Source organism: Staurois parvus, unplaced genomic scaffold, assembly GCF_062004578.1.
Source record: "Staurois parvus isolate SC_StPar_1 unplaced genomic scaffold, SC_StPar_1.0 ptg000244l, whole genome shotgun sequence".
In the NCBI taxonomy this organism is placed as follows: domain Eukaryota; kingdom Metazoa; phylum Chordata; class Amphibia; order Anura; family Ranidae; genus Staurois; species Staurois parvus.
In genome coordinates, this window is record NW_028318040.1 from 3175095 (window position 1) to 3191866 (window position 16772).

Consider the following 16772-nt stretch of genomic DNA (forward strand, 5'->3'; position numbering starts at 1 on the left):
CAATGTCATTCAGGTAAATGCTTGCTTATAGCAAAGTAATTCTTTGCTATAAGCAAATTGTGTAAAAAAAAAAAAAAAAAATACTGATCACTTCCCCAAAGTAGTACACTGTTACTATGGTAACATTTTACCACTTTGGACATAGTGAAATATGAAAAAAAATCTTTAAAAAAGAAAAAAAAATGTAATAAAAAATTTAAAAAATTTTTGTTGGTGTCATTGGTGTCAACTAATAGCACTTTATTATCGAGGAACTGCACGGATTGAATGGTCACAAGGAGTTATGTTGGACTTTGTGATGATGTGATGACATCCATAGTCATTTAATGGACACATTCTTTGGCACTTTATTGTTTTATTTGATTGCACTAATCACTTTATAATTTGTAAATTTGTTCCATATATTTCAAATGTGATGAGATAGAACGTTATGTATTACTCACAGATTATATTGTATTAGACTATATGTTTATTGGAGGTATAGGTGGGCTTGTTACATTTCATTAGTTTTTTGCATAAAATTTGTAGCACATTTTGCACAAGGGGATTTTTCTATATGTATATTGTTTAGATATTCCATCTTTTGGATTAGATATCAGTGAGCAGCACTGTTACATATGTAAAGATTTGTTCATTTATTAGGATTCCACTAAGAATGGCAGCTACCTGTTAGGTTTGTATTTTTTCTCTCTGTGAGTGGTCTAGGGGTCCACAGCACAGTCCTACATATTATATTCATTGTGTATAATTGTGTTGTTAGCTGTGATTGATCACAATGATCACATGGTACAGGCCAATCACAGCCCATCTGCATCATGTGATTAGATGTGGCCAATCACAGCTAATCACAATACACAGTGAATTAATCAATTTTATTTAGTAAAAATGGTTGCTTATACCATGGATTTTCATTGGTACAAGCTATCATGAAAAAAAATCCCCTAATCACTCCCCCAGTAGTACAATGTTACTATGGTAACATTATATTGCTCTGGTCACAGTGTGAAAAAAATTGGGAAAAAAAAGGAATTAAAAAAATTAGGATTTTTTTTTTTACTTACTGTCACCAGTCTAGGTCTCTGATCACCACCACACCAGTTATGACTCTGTACTGCACTGGTAACAGTATGTGATGGGGAAATTGTATATTTGTATTTCGTTATTGTTGTTCGCTCACAATATCTAACAAGGAGACAAGGATGATCACTTTAGATGTCTCACACCAAAGAAATGTTACTGAAAACTCACCAAGTCCTTAAAAGGTCATATTACTTGCAGTTGGGAGCTGGACATTCCCTACACACAAGTCCAGTATATAACACACAGCTAGACTGGAAATATTTGTCTTGACCTAGAACATGTGTTAAGCATGCGTCTATTCTGATCATGTGCCATGCCATATAATGGAGGAACCCATGGCGGAAACAGCATCTTTAGTTAAGTATTCTTATACTTATATATAATGTTATACTTATATATATGATATTTGTGAGATCTCTCTTTGCACATATTGAATACAGTCCCAAAACCCTAACAAAACACATGGTACCAGAAGTGGGGTTCGATCTGTGGAAACTAGAGATATGAATAATGATGCAGATTTGTGCTATTATTATTATTATTATTATACAGGATTTATATAGCGCCAACAGTTTGCTCAGTGCTTTACAATATATCAGAAGACAATACAGCAACAATATAGTTCAATACAAGAGGGTTAGGAGGGCCCTGCTGCTTGGAGCTTACAATCTAAGAGCTAGATTGTTTGTGTTGGGTTTAATGTTGTGTTTTTGTTTTGTAAGCTATAGTACATTCAGAAAATGTTTCAGATACTTAGCTGGTTTAATTGAGATGCTAGTAGGTGATCAGGTGCGAGCCCACTCCTGTGTTGGGTGGAATCCCATTGCGCTCGCGTTCCTTACCAATTGGTGAAGGAATTGTTTTGGTTTGATAAATTGAGTGAGAGACTGATGTACAAGGGAGTGGTTGTATTGTCAGGAAGCTTAAATTTGTGACAATCGTAGGCAAGTTTCAGAGAAATTAGCTTTTCTTAGGTTTGAAAATGATGAGCTGATGCTTGTGAGTACTGCAGTAATGTAAAAGATGTACAGTATTTTTCACTCCAAAAAATGGGGGGAAAAGTCTGTGCATCTTATGGAGCGAATACCGGGCAGCCGCTCAGTTCTTCTCTGCAGCAGAGCTTTACCTGTTCCTCAGCTGTACATCTTTAGTGTGGGCACTCGGCTGTGACAACCGGGTGCTCACTGCGCTTTGTGAATGGTCCGGCAGTTTTCTGGGACCTGTCACGTGTCTCAGAAGACGGAGAGGGAGGACAACTCCACAGAAGTGGGAGCAGGTACCTGTCAAATTCGGGTACCTGCTCCCCCTCCCTTCCCAAAGGTCCGCAGTCTCTGGTCATCCCCTGTACTATGCCCGCAGTCTCTTGTCATCTCCTGTACTATGTCCGCAGTCTCTGGTCATCTCCTGTACTATGTCCGCAGTCTCTGGTCATCTCTTGTACCTCGTCTACAGTCTCTGGTCATCTCCTGTACCATGTCCGCAGTCTCTGGTCATCTCCTGTACCTCGTCTGCAGTCTCTGGTCATCTCCTGTACCATGTCCGCAGTCTCTGGTCATCTCCTATACTGTGTCCGCAGTCTCTGGTCATCTCCTGTACTATGTCTGCAGTCTCTGGTCATCTCCTATACTGTGTCCGCAGTCTCTGGTCATCTCCTGTACTATGTCCGTAGTCTTTGGTCATCTCCTATACTGTGTCCGCAGTCTCTGGTCATCTCCTGTACTATGTCCGCAGTCTCTGGTCATCTCCTATACTATGTCCACAGTCTCTGGTCATCTCCTATACTATGTCCGCAGTCTCTGGTCATCTCCTGTACTATGTCCGCAGTCTCTAGTCATCTCCTGTACTGTATCTGTAGTCTCTGGTCATCCACAGTCTCTGGTCATCTCCTGTACTATGTCCACAGTCTCTGGTCATCTCCTGTACTATATCTGCAGTCTCTGGTCATTTCCTGTACTATATCTGCAGTCCATTGGTTCAGAATATTTTTTTTCTTGTTTTCCTCCTCTAAAACCTAGGTAAGTCTTACAGTCAGGTGCGTCTTATGGAGCGAAAAATATGGTATGTATGTTGGAATCTCAACGTGTTTTGTTTGTAGATAGTGAATGTTGAGGACATGGTAATTGATAGTGTTTTGTCTGTGGTAAATGTGAAAACGTTACCTGAATTAAGATAGAAAGGTAACACTAAGTACAGCTCATGTGCAAAATAAGATTGGCTACTTATATTTGAAGGCCTACGTAAGTTTAACATTAGAATGGTTAAGTAATGAAATTAAGGTAAGAGCTCTGTAAAGTTGTATATGAGAAAATTGAGAGCTTTTGAAATCATTTGAAGCAGAGATAACTGCAGGTTTGGGATGTCTATGTGCATATGACGCCTTCCTTGCTCCTGGATGGACAATGGCTGTAGTCTGTGCCTGTGTGTAGATGATCCCTCCCTTGCTCCTCGATGGACAATGGCTGTAGTCTTTGCCTGTGTGTAGATGACCCCTCCCTTGCTCCTCCATGGACAATGGCTGTAGTCTTTGCCTGTGTGTAGATGACCCCTCCCTTGCTCCTCCATGGACAATGGCTGTAGTCTTTGCCTGTGTGTAGATGACCCCTCTCTTGCTCCTCCATGGACAATGGCTGTAGTCTTTGCCTGTGTGTAGATGACCCCTCCCTTGCTCCTCCATGGACAATGGCTGTAGTCTTTGCCTGTATGTAGATGACCCTTACCTGCCTTGTGTGTCTGTATAAAAAAGAGAGAGAAAGCTTGCAGAACCCCCTTAATAGAAAGTCTGTCTGTGAAGCAAGACATTTTTTGACCAGCTGTGAAATGACTAGTATAACATGTGATGTTAAAATTTGGGTGATATGCAAGGCAAAGGGAAATGTTTAATTATGGTGCAAAATAAAATCCTACTTGAAATTGTTACTTTTTACTATGTAACTCATTAGGTAATTTGAAACAAAGAAGATAAAATGGCTGATTGTGGTTGACATTCCCTTGCTGCTTGTGGTCGACATCCTTTAAATTCCTGAAAAAGCAGCCATGATTATTATAATTATTTAAATGTTTAGCTCTCTATTCCAGCCTTCTGGTCGTGGAAAAGGCAGAAGTGATGGAATACAACTTAAGCACCACCCACAAATACAAATGTGTGCCTGTTTCTTTAATGGAAGCCATTTGCACTAGTTGCTCAGCTAGTAAAGGTCTACATGACATGTTAAATATATGACCAAGCTAAAAGTGACAGATTAAGTTAGGACAATGGTGAATGATCACTAGATATGGACATGTATATATTTGTATTGTCCTTATAGGTGATTGTAATAAAGTGTAATATTTTAAGAATATAACACTGTTTTTAAGTTTTTTTTCGTTAAAACAGAAAGAACTAGATCTGTCCCCAGAAGGTTAGGAGTTTCCAAGATCTGTATGGGACTTAACAACAGGATGAAATAGAAAAATCAAAATGGATGGTGATGTATAATGTTTGTGTACAAATGTGGTGAATCTGTAAATGTAATCTCAACCATGGTAAATTATTGATATATTTTGATGGACGCCCTTTAATGAAAATCCACGTGGTAATAATTAATTAATGTATTAATTAATTGATATGAGCTCATTGAATATGGGTAAAGTGCACTCATGAGTCATCAATATAATGGCCATATGTTTTGTGTCTTGTGTAATATGTGTTCTGTGCTAATCATTCATTTATTTCTAGGAAGGAAATTTATTGATACCTCACTAAGACCTTTTTATTTTGTTTAGTTCCTAGATAATACTAAACGGCATTAGAATATGGTTTATTGGAAAGAAGTAAAGAAGGTTTACCTTGTTTACATGAATGCCAGCTTGAATGTATGCTAATCATATCATTTTGGTTTATTGCAATGGATGCAAATGTTAAAGGTGCTCTAAACACTGATATATACTTAGTTATATCTGACACTCAGCAATCCTTTGGCCACCACATTTGATACACCTGAATGAGTGTTAATAAAATCTTCTTGGTAGACAATCATAATGAAATAGGTTCCCAGGTTTGATTTTTCTCAACCCTCCCTGATTCATTTCGGGTAGGACTGGCATGAAGAGTATGGTGACACATATGTATGGGTAATTTGTGCACACATATTGGGGTCAATGTAGACAAGAGCCAGTTAGCCTGCCAGAATGTATCTAGAGTGTGGGAGGAGACCGGAATACACAGAGGAAACACAAACATTACGTATTGTGAAGTTTGGGCCTATAGTTTGACAGTTTAGTTTAAATACAGAGTAGTGCAGAAATCAGGTGGTAGATGGGTGGTGTAACAACATTTCACCTTTAAGAAAAAAGCTGAGATTTTCTTTATAGTTAGGTCAGGTCACTAGGGATCATGGATTTACTTGTTCAGAATCTATCATAAGCTATATGGGCATTGTTGTTAGTTATGGAATTGTTATTGGACTGACAGCCTTGGCAATACACCTGCCTTGCCGTCAACCAGAAACATGTTGGAGAAAGGAGACAAAAGCTTTTGACAGCAGCAACCATCAGTAAAGAGACTTTGCCACTGATCAGCAGCTGAACTATTGGTGCAAGTTCCACCTGCTCTGATGGTCAGTTACCTGAATTGTTCCATCCACTATCTCGGTCAAGTACCTGAACTGTCATGATGGTCAAGTCAAAAGTTCCATCTACCATGGTGGTCAAGTGTCTGCACGTCTATGACTTGTAAACTTTAATAGTCCGAAGGATAAAATGGACTTTGTATTCTACAGTTCTTTGATTTTTACAGAGTTGCATGTGCTGTGCTGCAGCTGCGATCTAATCATCGGATGTCTAAGACTCTGCTGTCCAGATATGGAGGACTGTGACAAGCTTCTAAACTCTTGGAAAAGAAAGTCTGATGTTCGTGTCTGCTCCTGTGCTTTCGAATTCTTGAAAGGAAAAGTTTGGTGTTCTTTTGTTAGCCCAGCAAATAGTTTTTTTTTTTAAATTTTTTTTAATTTTGGATTTTTTAGCCCTAAGATAACCGAATGAGATTTTCTGTGTAGGTAAAATTAGACTGGGAACGTAGACATCTACACTCCATAGATACACTTTAGATCCCCCGTTTTTCATTTAAGGTAAATTTAACCGGGGGGTGGAAAAACACAATTATTCAATTGTTTACAATAATTGGGTGCTTTCTCTCCACTGTTGACTGTTGCCTTTATGTACAGTGGGAGGCATCACTGTATGATATTTGTGAGCCATGGGGTGGAGTGATGGGGAAATTGTATATTTTACATTTCCTTATTATTGTTGGCTCACAATATCTAATAAGGAGACAAGGATGGTCACTTTATATGACTCACACCAAAGGAATGTTACTGAAAATTGACCAAGTCCTTAAAAGGTCATATTACTTGCAGTTGGGGGCTAGACATTCCCTACACACAAGTCCAGTATATAACACACAGCTAGACAGGAAATTTTTGTCTCGACCCAGAGCTTGCGTTAAGCATGCGTCTATTCTGATCATCGGCCACACCATTTATTATGGAGGGACCCGTGGCAGAAACAGCATCTTTAGTTAAGTATTCTTGTTATATTTTCTTTTTCTTTATCTATATCTGTCATTACTTGTAATAAATGTTTTACCTATAAGTATTTGTGTTATCTCTTTGCACATATCGAATACAACTCCAAAACCCTAACAAAACAGTATGTGAAAAATATTCTTTTTAATTACTTAAATATCCAAAAAATTATGACAAAAAATTACAACTTAAAAAAACTCGCCATGCCTCTTACTAAATACCTTGGACTGTCTACTTTCCAAAAAGGGGTAATTTGGGTTATATTTGTACTGACCGGACATTTTTGGGCCTCATGAAATTAGTACATCCGGATTGATCAATTTACATATATATACCATAGTTTGTCGACACTATATCTTTCTTACAGACTAAATAATAAACACTGATTTGGGTTATTTTCACCAAAGAAATGTAGCAGAATACATTTTGGCCAACATTTATGAAGAAAGATTATTTAATTGCAAAATGTTATAACAGAAACAAAGAAGACCACATTTTTTTTCTAAATTTTCAGACTTTTTTTGTTTATTTAGCAAAAAATTAAATTACACCAAAATAATACTCTATTTGCATGAAGAAAATTATAAAAATTTCATATGGGTACAATGTTGCATGACCGCGTAAGTGTCATTCAAAGTGTGAGAGCGCTGAAAGCTGAAACCTGGCCTGGGCAAGGGGGTGAAAGTGCCCAGTATTGAAGTGGTTAAACTTGTATACTTGTATGCTCAGTAACCTAGGATTCTGGAGCACTTCAAAAGATATTCAAAGGTAGGTGAAGGTATATCTCGTGTCTTGCTTTCAAATTCCTAAAAGTAAAACACATTAATCAACATTGCTCCATTCAGAAAATATCTTTTAAAAGAATACAAGGCATTCAGTGACTGGACAAGGGGAGACTGTGATGTTCATATGCTTCTTTTCCAATCCCAGATAGTCTTGTGTTCTTTGAAAGAACACAAGACATTTTCTCAATGGAGGAGCTGCACAGTGAGAGACCCTCTGTAATTATTGTGCTCCAGCACTGATCTTAGAGTTTTCCAACTATCCCAAGATTTCAGCTGTTTTGTAAAAACTAGCTTTACTTTCCAAAGTCTGTGTTCAATCTGTCTGAATACATTGACATAAATAAACTGTAAATGTACTGTACAGGTTATGGAGGCCTATGGTGGGCTGCAGCAGTGGTAGTAAGTAGTAGTCACTAGTGGTGGTGGTAGTTCTGATAGTGTATCCATTCATTAATTTGTATTTTATATACAAGTGTCTTAATTTCCTGAACTTGCAGCTGTGAAATGTTTTAGGAAGGCATACTGTAAATTTGAATATGCAGTATTTTTCACAGTTATTCAATAGAATGCAGTTAGAAAAAACAGTGTGCGCATTACCAATTAACAAAGTGTATGCAAATTGAAAATGGGTATACCTAGTATTTTGCAGACTGCAATTGCAATTTAATGGAAGGTGTAAGTTTAACACATTTTGAACAATGCACAATACAATTAAAATCTTTATACTGATACCATTTGGAGTGTGAAAACGAAAACAAAGAAAACAGTATGTGCATTGACAATGTGTATGAAAGGTGGCAATAGGTTTGTTCTGCAGGAAAACACAAGGTGAATGAATGCTATGGGCAATGATTAATATCCATTTCATTTGCATTAATTTTCCAGTACACAGGATTGTTATAGTACATAGAAGCCAAAAAAGAGACTTCTTTAATTTTGTGTTTTCCTATATTGCATTCTTTCTTACATTGTCTTCGTCAGTAGATGTCAGACTCAAATATTCTCCTTGCCTGTCTTCTGTTAGCCTTTCTGGGTGGCAGTACCCAGCCACTGCTGACAATTACAACCCGAATTCAAAAAAAGTTGGGACAATGACATGAAAATCTCATAAATCCATATTTTATTCACAATAGAAAATAGAAAACATGTCAAATATTTAAACTAAGAACTACAATTTTAAGAGAAAAATAAGGTCATTTTGAAAATGAGGGCAGCAATACATCTCAAAAAGTTGGGACAGGGCAACAAAAAGCTTGCAAAGTAAGTAGGACTAACCAGGAAGAGCTGGAAGAACATTTTGCAACTAATTAGAATAATTGGAAACATGTCAGTAACATGATGGGGTATAAAAAGAGCATCTTAAAGAATGAGTATCTCAGAAGTAAAGATAGGCAGAGGTTCACCAATCTGTGAAAAGGTGTGTCTAAAAATTGTCGAACACTTTTTGAATAATGTTCCTCAATGTAAAATTGCAAAGACCTCAAATATATCATCATCTACAGTGCTAAATATTATTACAAGCTTTGGAGAGTGTGGAGAAATCTTCAGAGAAATGCGTTCAAGGGACAAGGTTGAAAAGCAATATTGGATGCCCATGATCTTTGGGCCCTCAGAGGGCACTACATTAAAAACAGACATAATTCTGTGATGAACTACACTGCATGGGCTCAGGAATACTTCCAAAAAATCACTGTCTGTGAACACAGTTCACCATGCCACTAAACAATGCAAGGTAAAGCTCTATCATGCAAAGAAGAAGCCACATCTGAACATGATCCTGATTCCCCTGGGCCAAAGCTCATTTAAATGGCCTTTTGCAGAGTGGATAACTGTTTCATGGTCAGAAGAATCAAACTTTGACATTGTTTTTGGCAACAATGGGCACCATGTCCTCCGGACTAAAGAGGAGAGGGACCTTGTTATCAGAGCTTAGTTCAAAAGTCTGCATCTTTGATGGTATGGGGGTTCATTAGTATATATGGAATAAGCAGCTTGATCTGGAAAGGCAACATCAATGCTGAAACATATATCCAGGTTTTAGGGTAGCATATGCTCTCATCCAGAGTATATCTGGCCTTGCATATTTCAGCAGTACAATGCTAAAACGCAAATTGCATCTATGACAACAGCATGGCTTTGTAGTAGAAGAGTCTGGGTGCTTAACTGGCCTGCCTGCAGTCCAGACTTTTCAACAATTGAAAATATTTTGTGTAATGAAAAATACTACAAAGCAGACACAAGACTGTTGTTCATTTAGAATTCTATATCAGTCAAGAATGGCACAATATTTCTTTCCTAACACTCCATCAACTGGTCTCCTCAGTTCTCAGTCATCTACAGAGTTTTGTTAAAAGAAAAGGGGATGCTATATTGTGGTAAACATGGCCCTGTCCTGACTTTTTGAGATGTGTTGCTGCCATCAGTTTCAAAATTACCTTACTTTTTTCCTAAAATGGCACATTTTTTTCAGTTTTTACATTTGATGTTTTTTTATTTTCTATTGAGAATAAAATGTGGGTTTATGAGATTTTCAAATCATTACATTTTGTATGTAGATTTTACACAACATCCCAACTTTTTTTGGAATTCGGGTTGTAGATAGAAATTGTGACAAGTACCTGCTTTGAGCAATGCAATGCTGCAAAATATTGCAAAACCAGATGAAGGACCTTACGGACTGTTATCCACCAGTCAAATTCAGACCTATCTTGGAAATCCAAATCTGAAATCCAGACAGATATGAAAAACACAAATAAATGCAGTTAAAGCAGGACTTTAGTCAGAAAATGAAGCCTTGCTAGATCACTTCAGGCTGGTCTCGTTTGCAGGTATGTGAAACATTAAACATAAGCGCCTATACTGTTTAAAATCCTGTAATACACTGCCTGACCCTGCTCTGCACATGCTCAGTTGCTCTCTATTTTTTCCCTGAAAACGTAGAGGCCTCAAGGTTTACTGCTGCTCAGGGGCTATGGGCTTCAGCAAAATGGCAGCCTCCAGTAAAAAGAAAAAGGTACAATGCTGGAGGCAATTTACAGCACACATTAATGTTGGTAGCATAATTAAGTAATTAGTAGTAGTAAAAAAAACTTGTTATAATGTATTTTCAATGTGTTCTGGAATTTCCAAAATGGCGGTTTGTACACTTCTGGTTTAGTGGCTTGTCACAAGACGTGACGTAACTCGTAGGGTGGGCCGATTACTTTTTTTTACTGTGGTGTCCCAGCAGGACACTTTTAAATGTGAGTGCACTTTTTGTAATAAATCACACTATATTTATATACTACACTATGGCAAGCGTTTCTGTTTACATCTGTGGAGGATTTGTGGGATAAAGAGGAGACGGGACCGTTTGGAGCAGAGTTAGGGGGAAAGTGGAGTCATCTATGCAGTATACCTACCCGGTTTAAAAGGGAAAGGCAGTATTTGACCTATGCAATTTAGGTCATAAAAGGAGGTGAGAGTATATATGTATGTCTCTTGTGGAGGAGCACCGATAGGAATATATGTGGATATAAGCAATAAAGAGCACCTGTTTGGGAACAAATTATAAAGGCATGGATCAAGCACACATTATGGACTTTTAAAGATGTATTCAGTATATTCACCGTTGTTGCATAATCACATGGTTTGGGTGCTTTAATTCATATATGAGGTTATAGAGATATATGCGCGGCACTATTATACAACATTTTATTTTATCACCTGTTGATCTGCCAGTAAACATGTTGGCTCTCCATTGCCAGTAACATGCCAAGTTTTCAAGCAAAAATGGCAGTTGAAGAGATTGAGAGATATCATATAATACTGGCTCATAAGACCTAAAACTTTTTGCCTAAAGAGAAAAAAAGCTATTTCTGTAACTGCCTAAAACGAGTTGGATTTAGGCTTTGATTTGCTTGTTTGTTAATTTAAGAGACCCTGGAAAGGTTATCGCAATATTTCTATTTCTTTGGAAATATTGCATGTGGTAATATAAGAGCCAATCCATCAAAGTAAAAAATGTGATGTACAGTACAAAAAAAAACATATTTTTGGAATAAACAAAACTACACAAAGGGGAACTCTAAACTGCCCAGTAAGGTAAAAGATATCAATGTATCAGTGTGGAAATGTTATGCCCTTAGCTCATGAATTTATAGAATTTGTAACATTGCATTAGGCCCCATTCACATCTAGCAATGCTGGAGCATTGTGTTTTCACGGATTTTTTGACACATTTTTGGAATGGCACTATTCAATTGAATGAGCTGCCCTCCATTTCAAAAGTACACCAAAGTAGCTTCTGTACCCTTTTTGGAGCCAACTTTGGAGCGTTTTTGGATAGCATGAATTGGCACATTTTCAAATGTTTTAGAGCGTTTGGAGTGCCATTAAGAGTGAATGGCATTCAAACACATAGAGTATGAATTGAACAATTCTGCCCTTGATTCCGATTTGCTAAGGTGTGTCTGAGACTGAGATCATTCTGTGATTACAGGCAATAACATAAAGCCATTTATAACTCTGCCCCAAATTACATCACCAATCTAGTCTCCAAATATCACCCAAACTGTACTCTCCGCTCCTCGCACGACCTCCTGCTCTCAAGCTCCCTTGTCTTCTTATCCTATGCTCGTCTCCAGGACTTCTCCAGAGCTTCCCCCATCCTCTCAAACTCTCTACCTCAATTTATCAGACTATCGCCTACGCTGCTCACTTTTAGGCAATCTCTAAAAACTTATCTCTTCAGGGAAGTCTATCCTACCATCAGCTAATAATGGAATCTTCTACTCCTGCTACCAGTCCATCCCCCACAGTTACTACCTTTTGTACCACTAGCCCCTCCCTCCTAGATTGTAAGCTCCAAGGAGCAGGGCCCTCCGAAGGCAGGCCATAGACGGGCCGTTTATCGGCCGAATTGTCGGCCGATAAACGAAAAATCGGTTGGCCCCGTTGCCGCCACCAATGTCCATGAAAAACGGCTGTTTTTCGTGGATTTTCCAGCATGACCGATAAAAATAACCGAGGAGATCCACGAAAAATGGCCGACGATCTGGCCCCGCTAACGGCGTGATTATCGGCCGATTTTTCATAACCCTCTTGTATTGAACTGTATTGTTGCTGAATTGTCTCCTGTTATATTGTAAAGCGCTGAGTAAACTGTTGGTGCTAAATAAAACCTGAATAATAATAATACAGGCACATTAAGAATGCTTTCACAGTTTCAAAAAATTTCTGTGTGCCCTCATTCATAGAACAATCTTCCTCTAATGCAGTGTTAGCCTGTGAAAAAAAAAAATGCAATAAAACAACTTTTAAAAGAACACTAAGTTTAGGTGCTAAATATTTCAAAACATAAAATTTTAATTCATTTATTTAATAAGGTCAGACTTCCCCGCTGGGAACTTTACTGGGGATGCTTGTGTCCTGGGACTCACTGTACAAGTTCCCAGTGCTTATACTACTGAAAAGGATGATCAAGAACGTGAAGATCGGTGTGCTGTAGAAGAGGAATCTGAATCATCTTGCCACTTCTCCAGATTAGTTTAAACACAGATCTGATTACTTCATGTACAATCCAACCTAGCTCTCAAAAACAGAGGATTTTTATTTTTGCTGAAGAGACCAGCTGCTCGAGTTGGCAGTAGCATTGAGCTTATTTACAGATTTTCTGTGTTCTTATTTCTGATTAGAACAGTGAAGACCCCCATACAATTACCCCATACAAGTACCGAGTAACCATATATGATCCTCACTTTTCTATCTGAAATGTCAGTAAAAAGGAAACCCCTTGCCCCTGGTTTTTAGTGTTTGGAATCAAGACTGAGGAGTAAGGTAATTGATGCACAATACAATACATGCACTTCCCGACCAATACAGCTGCAGCCATGATCATGACATCATTCTTTTCAGGCAGCGATTCTTTACAAAGTATAAGTAATCTGACCGGATATACAGCCGCCCAATCACTTTTACAGGCGGAAAGCCCCCCTTCCTCTCCATTGTTGCCCTCTGCCTTTACTGAGCTGTCCTGTCCTGGTACTGATGTGACCTGTCACTTTGGATGCACTAGACCAGGGGTGTCAAACTCCATTTGACCGCGGGCCGTATCAGCATTATGGTTGCGCTGAAAGGGCCGGTTGTATATATGACTAGATGTCCAGAGCACCCCACCCCCCATTACACCAGATGTCAAGAATCCCACACCCTCCCTAACATCACCGTGCACCCCCTTTGGGGGCAGAGCTAGAAAGCAGAAAGTGCAGGGTCTGGATGAGGACCAGAGGAGGAATGGAGTCAGTTACCAAAGTCTGCTGAATGCTGAGACCAGGGAAGGAAGAGATGAGGGGGCGCTGCAGCTGCACTGAGAAGTGCAGGATTTGGCAGATGAGTTTTATTCTCCTCTATGTGGCTGACTGCTGAGACAAGGTGGGGGCAAAGACAAGGGGTTACCTGCAGGAGAGGTGCAAGGGCTACATGAAATGGCCTGGAGGGCCGGATCCAGCCCTTGGGCCTTGTGTTTGACACCTGGGAACTAGAAAGTGTGAGAGGAACTTCTTTTGTTAAAATAGATAATAATAAAAGAAAGGAAACTTTAAAGCACCCTGTCCCCCCATGCTCATGTGCAAATGCAAAAAAGCACATAGGTCCCACACGCGTAAGTAAACGGTAATCATATCAGGTATAGCCACGAACGCCACAAGAGAAATAATTCTAGTGTCAGACCTCCTGTGTAACTCTAAACTGGTAACCTGTAAAGGCTTTCAGGACGTTGTCCAAGGAGATTTTTTAGGTACCGTAGTTTCTTGGTGTTCCATGGGAGTACACAATTTCAAAGTGTGACATGTTAGGTATCTATTTACTCCAAGTAGCATCATCTTTTATATTTTACCCCAAAAATTGGGTATTATATTGTGTTTATGTTCATTAAAATGTATTAAACTGTATTTTTTCCTGAAAATTTCTGTTTGATAAACCGCTGCGCAAATATTGTGTAGCATAAAAGATTGCAACACCCACCATTTTGTTCTCTAAGGACTTTGTTTTCAGAAAATATATATTGTTTATAGGTTCTTAGCACTTTTCTAGCAAATAAATGCAGATTTTTACATACAGTATATTTGAGAAATGTCAGAATTGGCCTGGTTTTGAAGTAGTTAAATTTCAGTTGTGCCTGGAGTTGGGCTTAGACTGGAAGAGAGGGGGCAGTAATTGGGGCCATTCAGATGTGCTGTATTTGCATGTGTTGACAAGGAAATAAAGGAGGGCAGAGATATGACCTCATCAGTCTGTTGATTTTCTGTCACTATCCAATTATTTGCCAGAATAGATTTGATCTAGCAGATAAAAGTCAGGCCACCAGGCAGCTCTGCTGTATTGTAGAGCTTAGGCACATTTATTAAAGTGGGACTTTGCCCATAACAAAATTGATAAACAATAATATTCTTTAGAAAGGAACATGCATTCAACATTAATAATTATGCTACCAAAATTATTGTGTGATGTATGTTGCCTCCAGTATTGCTTCTGTTTCTTCTTGCTGGAGGCTGCCAGTTTGCTGAAGCTCAGAGACCCTGAGCAGCATTAAATCTTTAGGCTATGACCAGATCAGCCTCTGCATTTTTGGTATAGTGCCTAAAACTAGAGAGCAACTGAGCATGTGCAGAGCAGGGTGAGACAATGTATTACTGGATTTTAAACAGTATAGGCACTTATTTTTAATGATTTACATAGGTATATCTGCAAAAGGGGCTAACCTGAAGAGGTCTAGCAGGACTTAATTTTCTGTTACTCTAAAAGAGACATTTGGAGATTATGATCGGTGTACAAACAGCAAAAATAGCTTAAAGTGACACTAAAGCTTCTGTTTTTTTTTCTTGAAATAACAAACATGTCTATACTTACCTGCTCGCCCTGGGAGCACCGCTGTGCGCTCATCCCCGAGCCGCTGCTCCATGCGTCCATAAGACACATAGAGCCGTGTCTTGTCCCTGCCCCCATTATTCTCATTGGGTCACTGGCTGTGATTGACAGCAAAGGGAGCCGATGGGCTTCCGCTACTGTCTGCGCCAATAAGGAGCAAGAGTCCCCAGTCGTGTACGTTGCTCGATAGGAGGGGCGTCAAGTATGGATTGGGGGGAAGCTGGGGTAAAAAACCTTGAGCCTTTAGAGCCACTTTAAAGGGACACTGTCACCTTGGCCATACAGGGCAAAGGGACCGTGTCTATGTAAAGGGCCCCTAACCCACTTTCACTCACCTTGCCAGCGTTCCCCCATTATTCCTTTCACAGCCGCAGCTGGCACTACATTTCTCAGTGTCAGACATTAAGGGAATCAGTGACATTACTTCTTTGGCCCTGGTTCACACTGATGAGGTGCGGAATTCGCAGCGTTTTCTGTGCGAATTCTGCACCCCATCAGAATCGCACCCTGTTCATTCATTTATTTATTTATTTCAGGTACTTATATAGCGCCGTAAATTTTTACACAGTGCTTTACATATATATTCTACATTCACATCAGTCCCTAATCCTCCAGGGGTGTACAATCTAAGGTCCCTAACTTACATTCATACGTACATGGGCCAATTTAGACAGGATCCAATTAACCTACCAGCATGTCTTTGGAGTGTGGGAGGAAACCGGAGTACCCGGAGGAAACCCACACAGGCACAGGGAGAGCATACAAGCTCCAGGCAAGTGGTGCCGTGGTTGGGATTCAAACCAACGACCCTAGTGCTGCCAGGCGGAAGTGCTAAACCGCTGCGGGTGTGTATGTTACGTTAACAACACCCCAAAAGCAGTCCGCAAAACATGGTGCGATGCGCATAATTAGATCACATAGGTGTGAATACCAATGTGATCCGATTCTAGTGCGGATGAAAAAAAGGTCCTGCAAAATGTATGGCTCCAATCGCATCACACACAAATTGCATGTGATTTGCACAGGAATTCGCTGCGGTTATACGATGTGATATACTGCACCACATATATGTGAACCCGGGCTCAATCATGTGCTGATTCTCAGGCCTAAAGATTGGGTGCTAGACCTGAGCACTGTCACATGGGAATAGGTCACATGTTCCCCCAAACCTGGAAACACCAGGTGCTTTTTGTTGGCTGAAACAACAGAAGTGACAAGGGTGTACTGGCAATGTGTCAAGGTCCTACCTTTTCCCTGTGGTTTTGTTACTCCATGTGCTGGCGTCCATCTTGGATTCTGCTGTGCATGGTGGGAATCCTTTTATGCCTTCAGGTCTCTGTGGTCCATCCCCCAGAGGGGTGTGGTTGATGACATATAAGCCTGTGGCCCGCACATGCTCTTTGCGCTTGTGTCTTGTGTCTTTGTGTTGCTATTACTCTGT

At 39.4% G+C, this 16772-nt stretch overlaps 1 long non-coding RNA gene across 2 annotated transcripts in view; it reads left to right on the plus strand.

Annotated features, from left to right (window-relative positions):
* LOC149459839 (uncharacterized) overlaps window positions 1–6708 on the plus strand; it is a 356271-nt gene extending 349563 nt beyond the window's left edge. For both annotated transcript variants that reach the window (XR_016313187.1, XR_016313186.1), the window contains one exon: window positions 4454–6708. This is a non-coding gene — a long non-coding RNA (uncharacterized LOC149459839). The remainder of the gene's footprint in view (window positions 1–4453) is intronic.
* Window positions 6709–16772: the final 10064 nt, after the last annotated feature.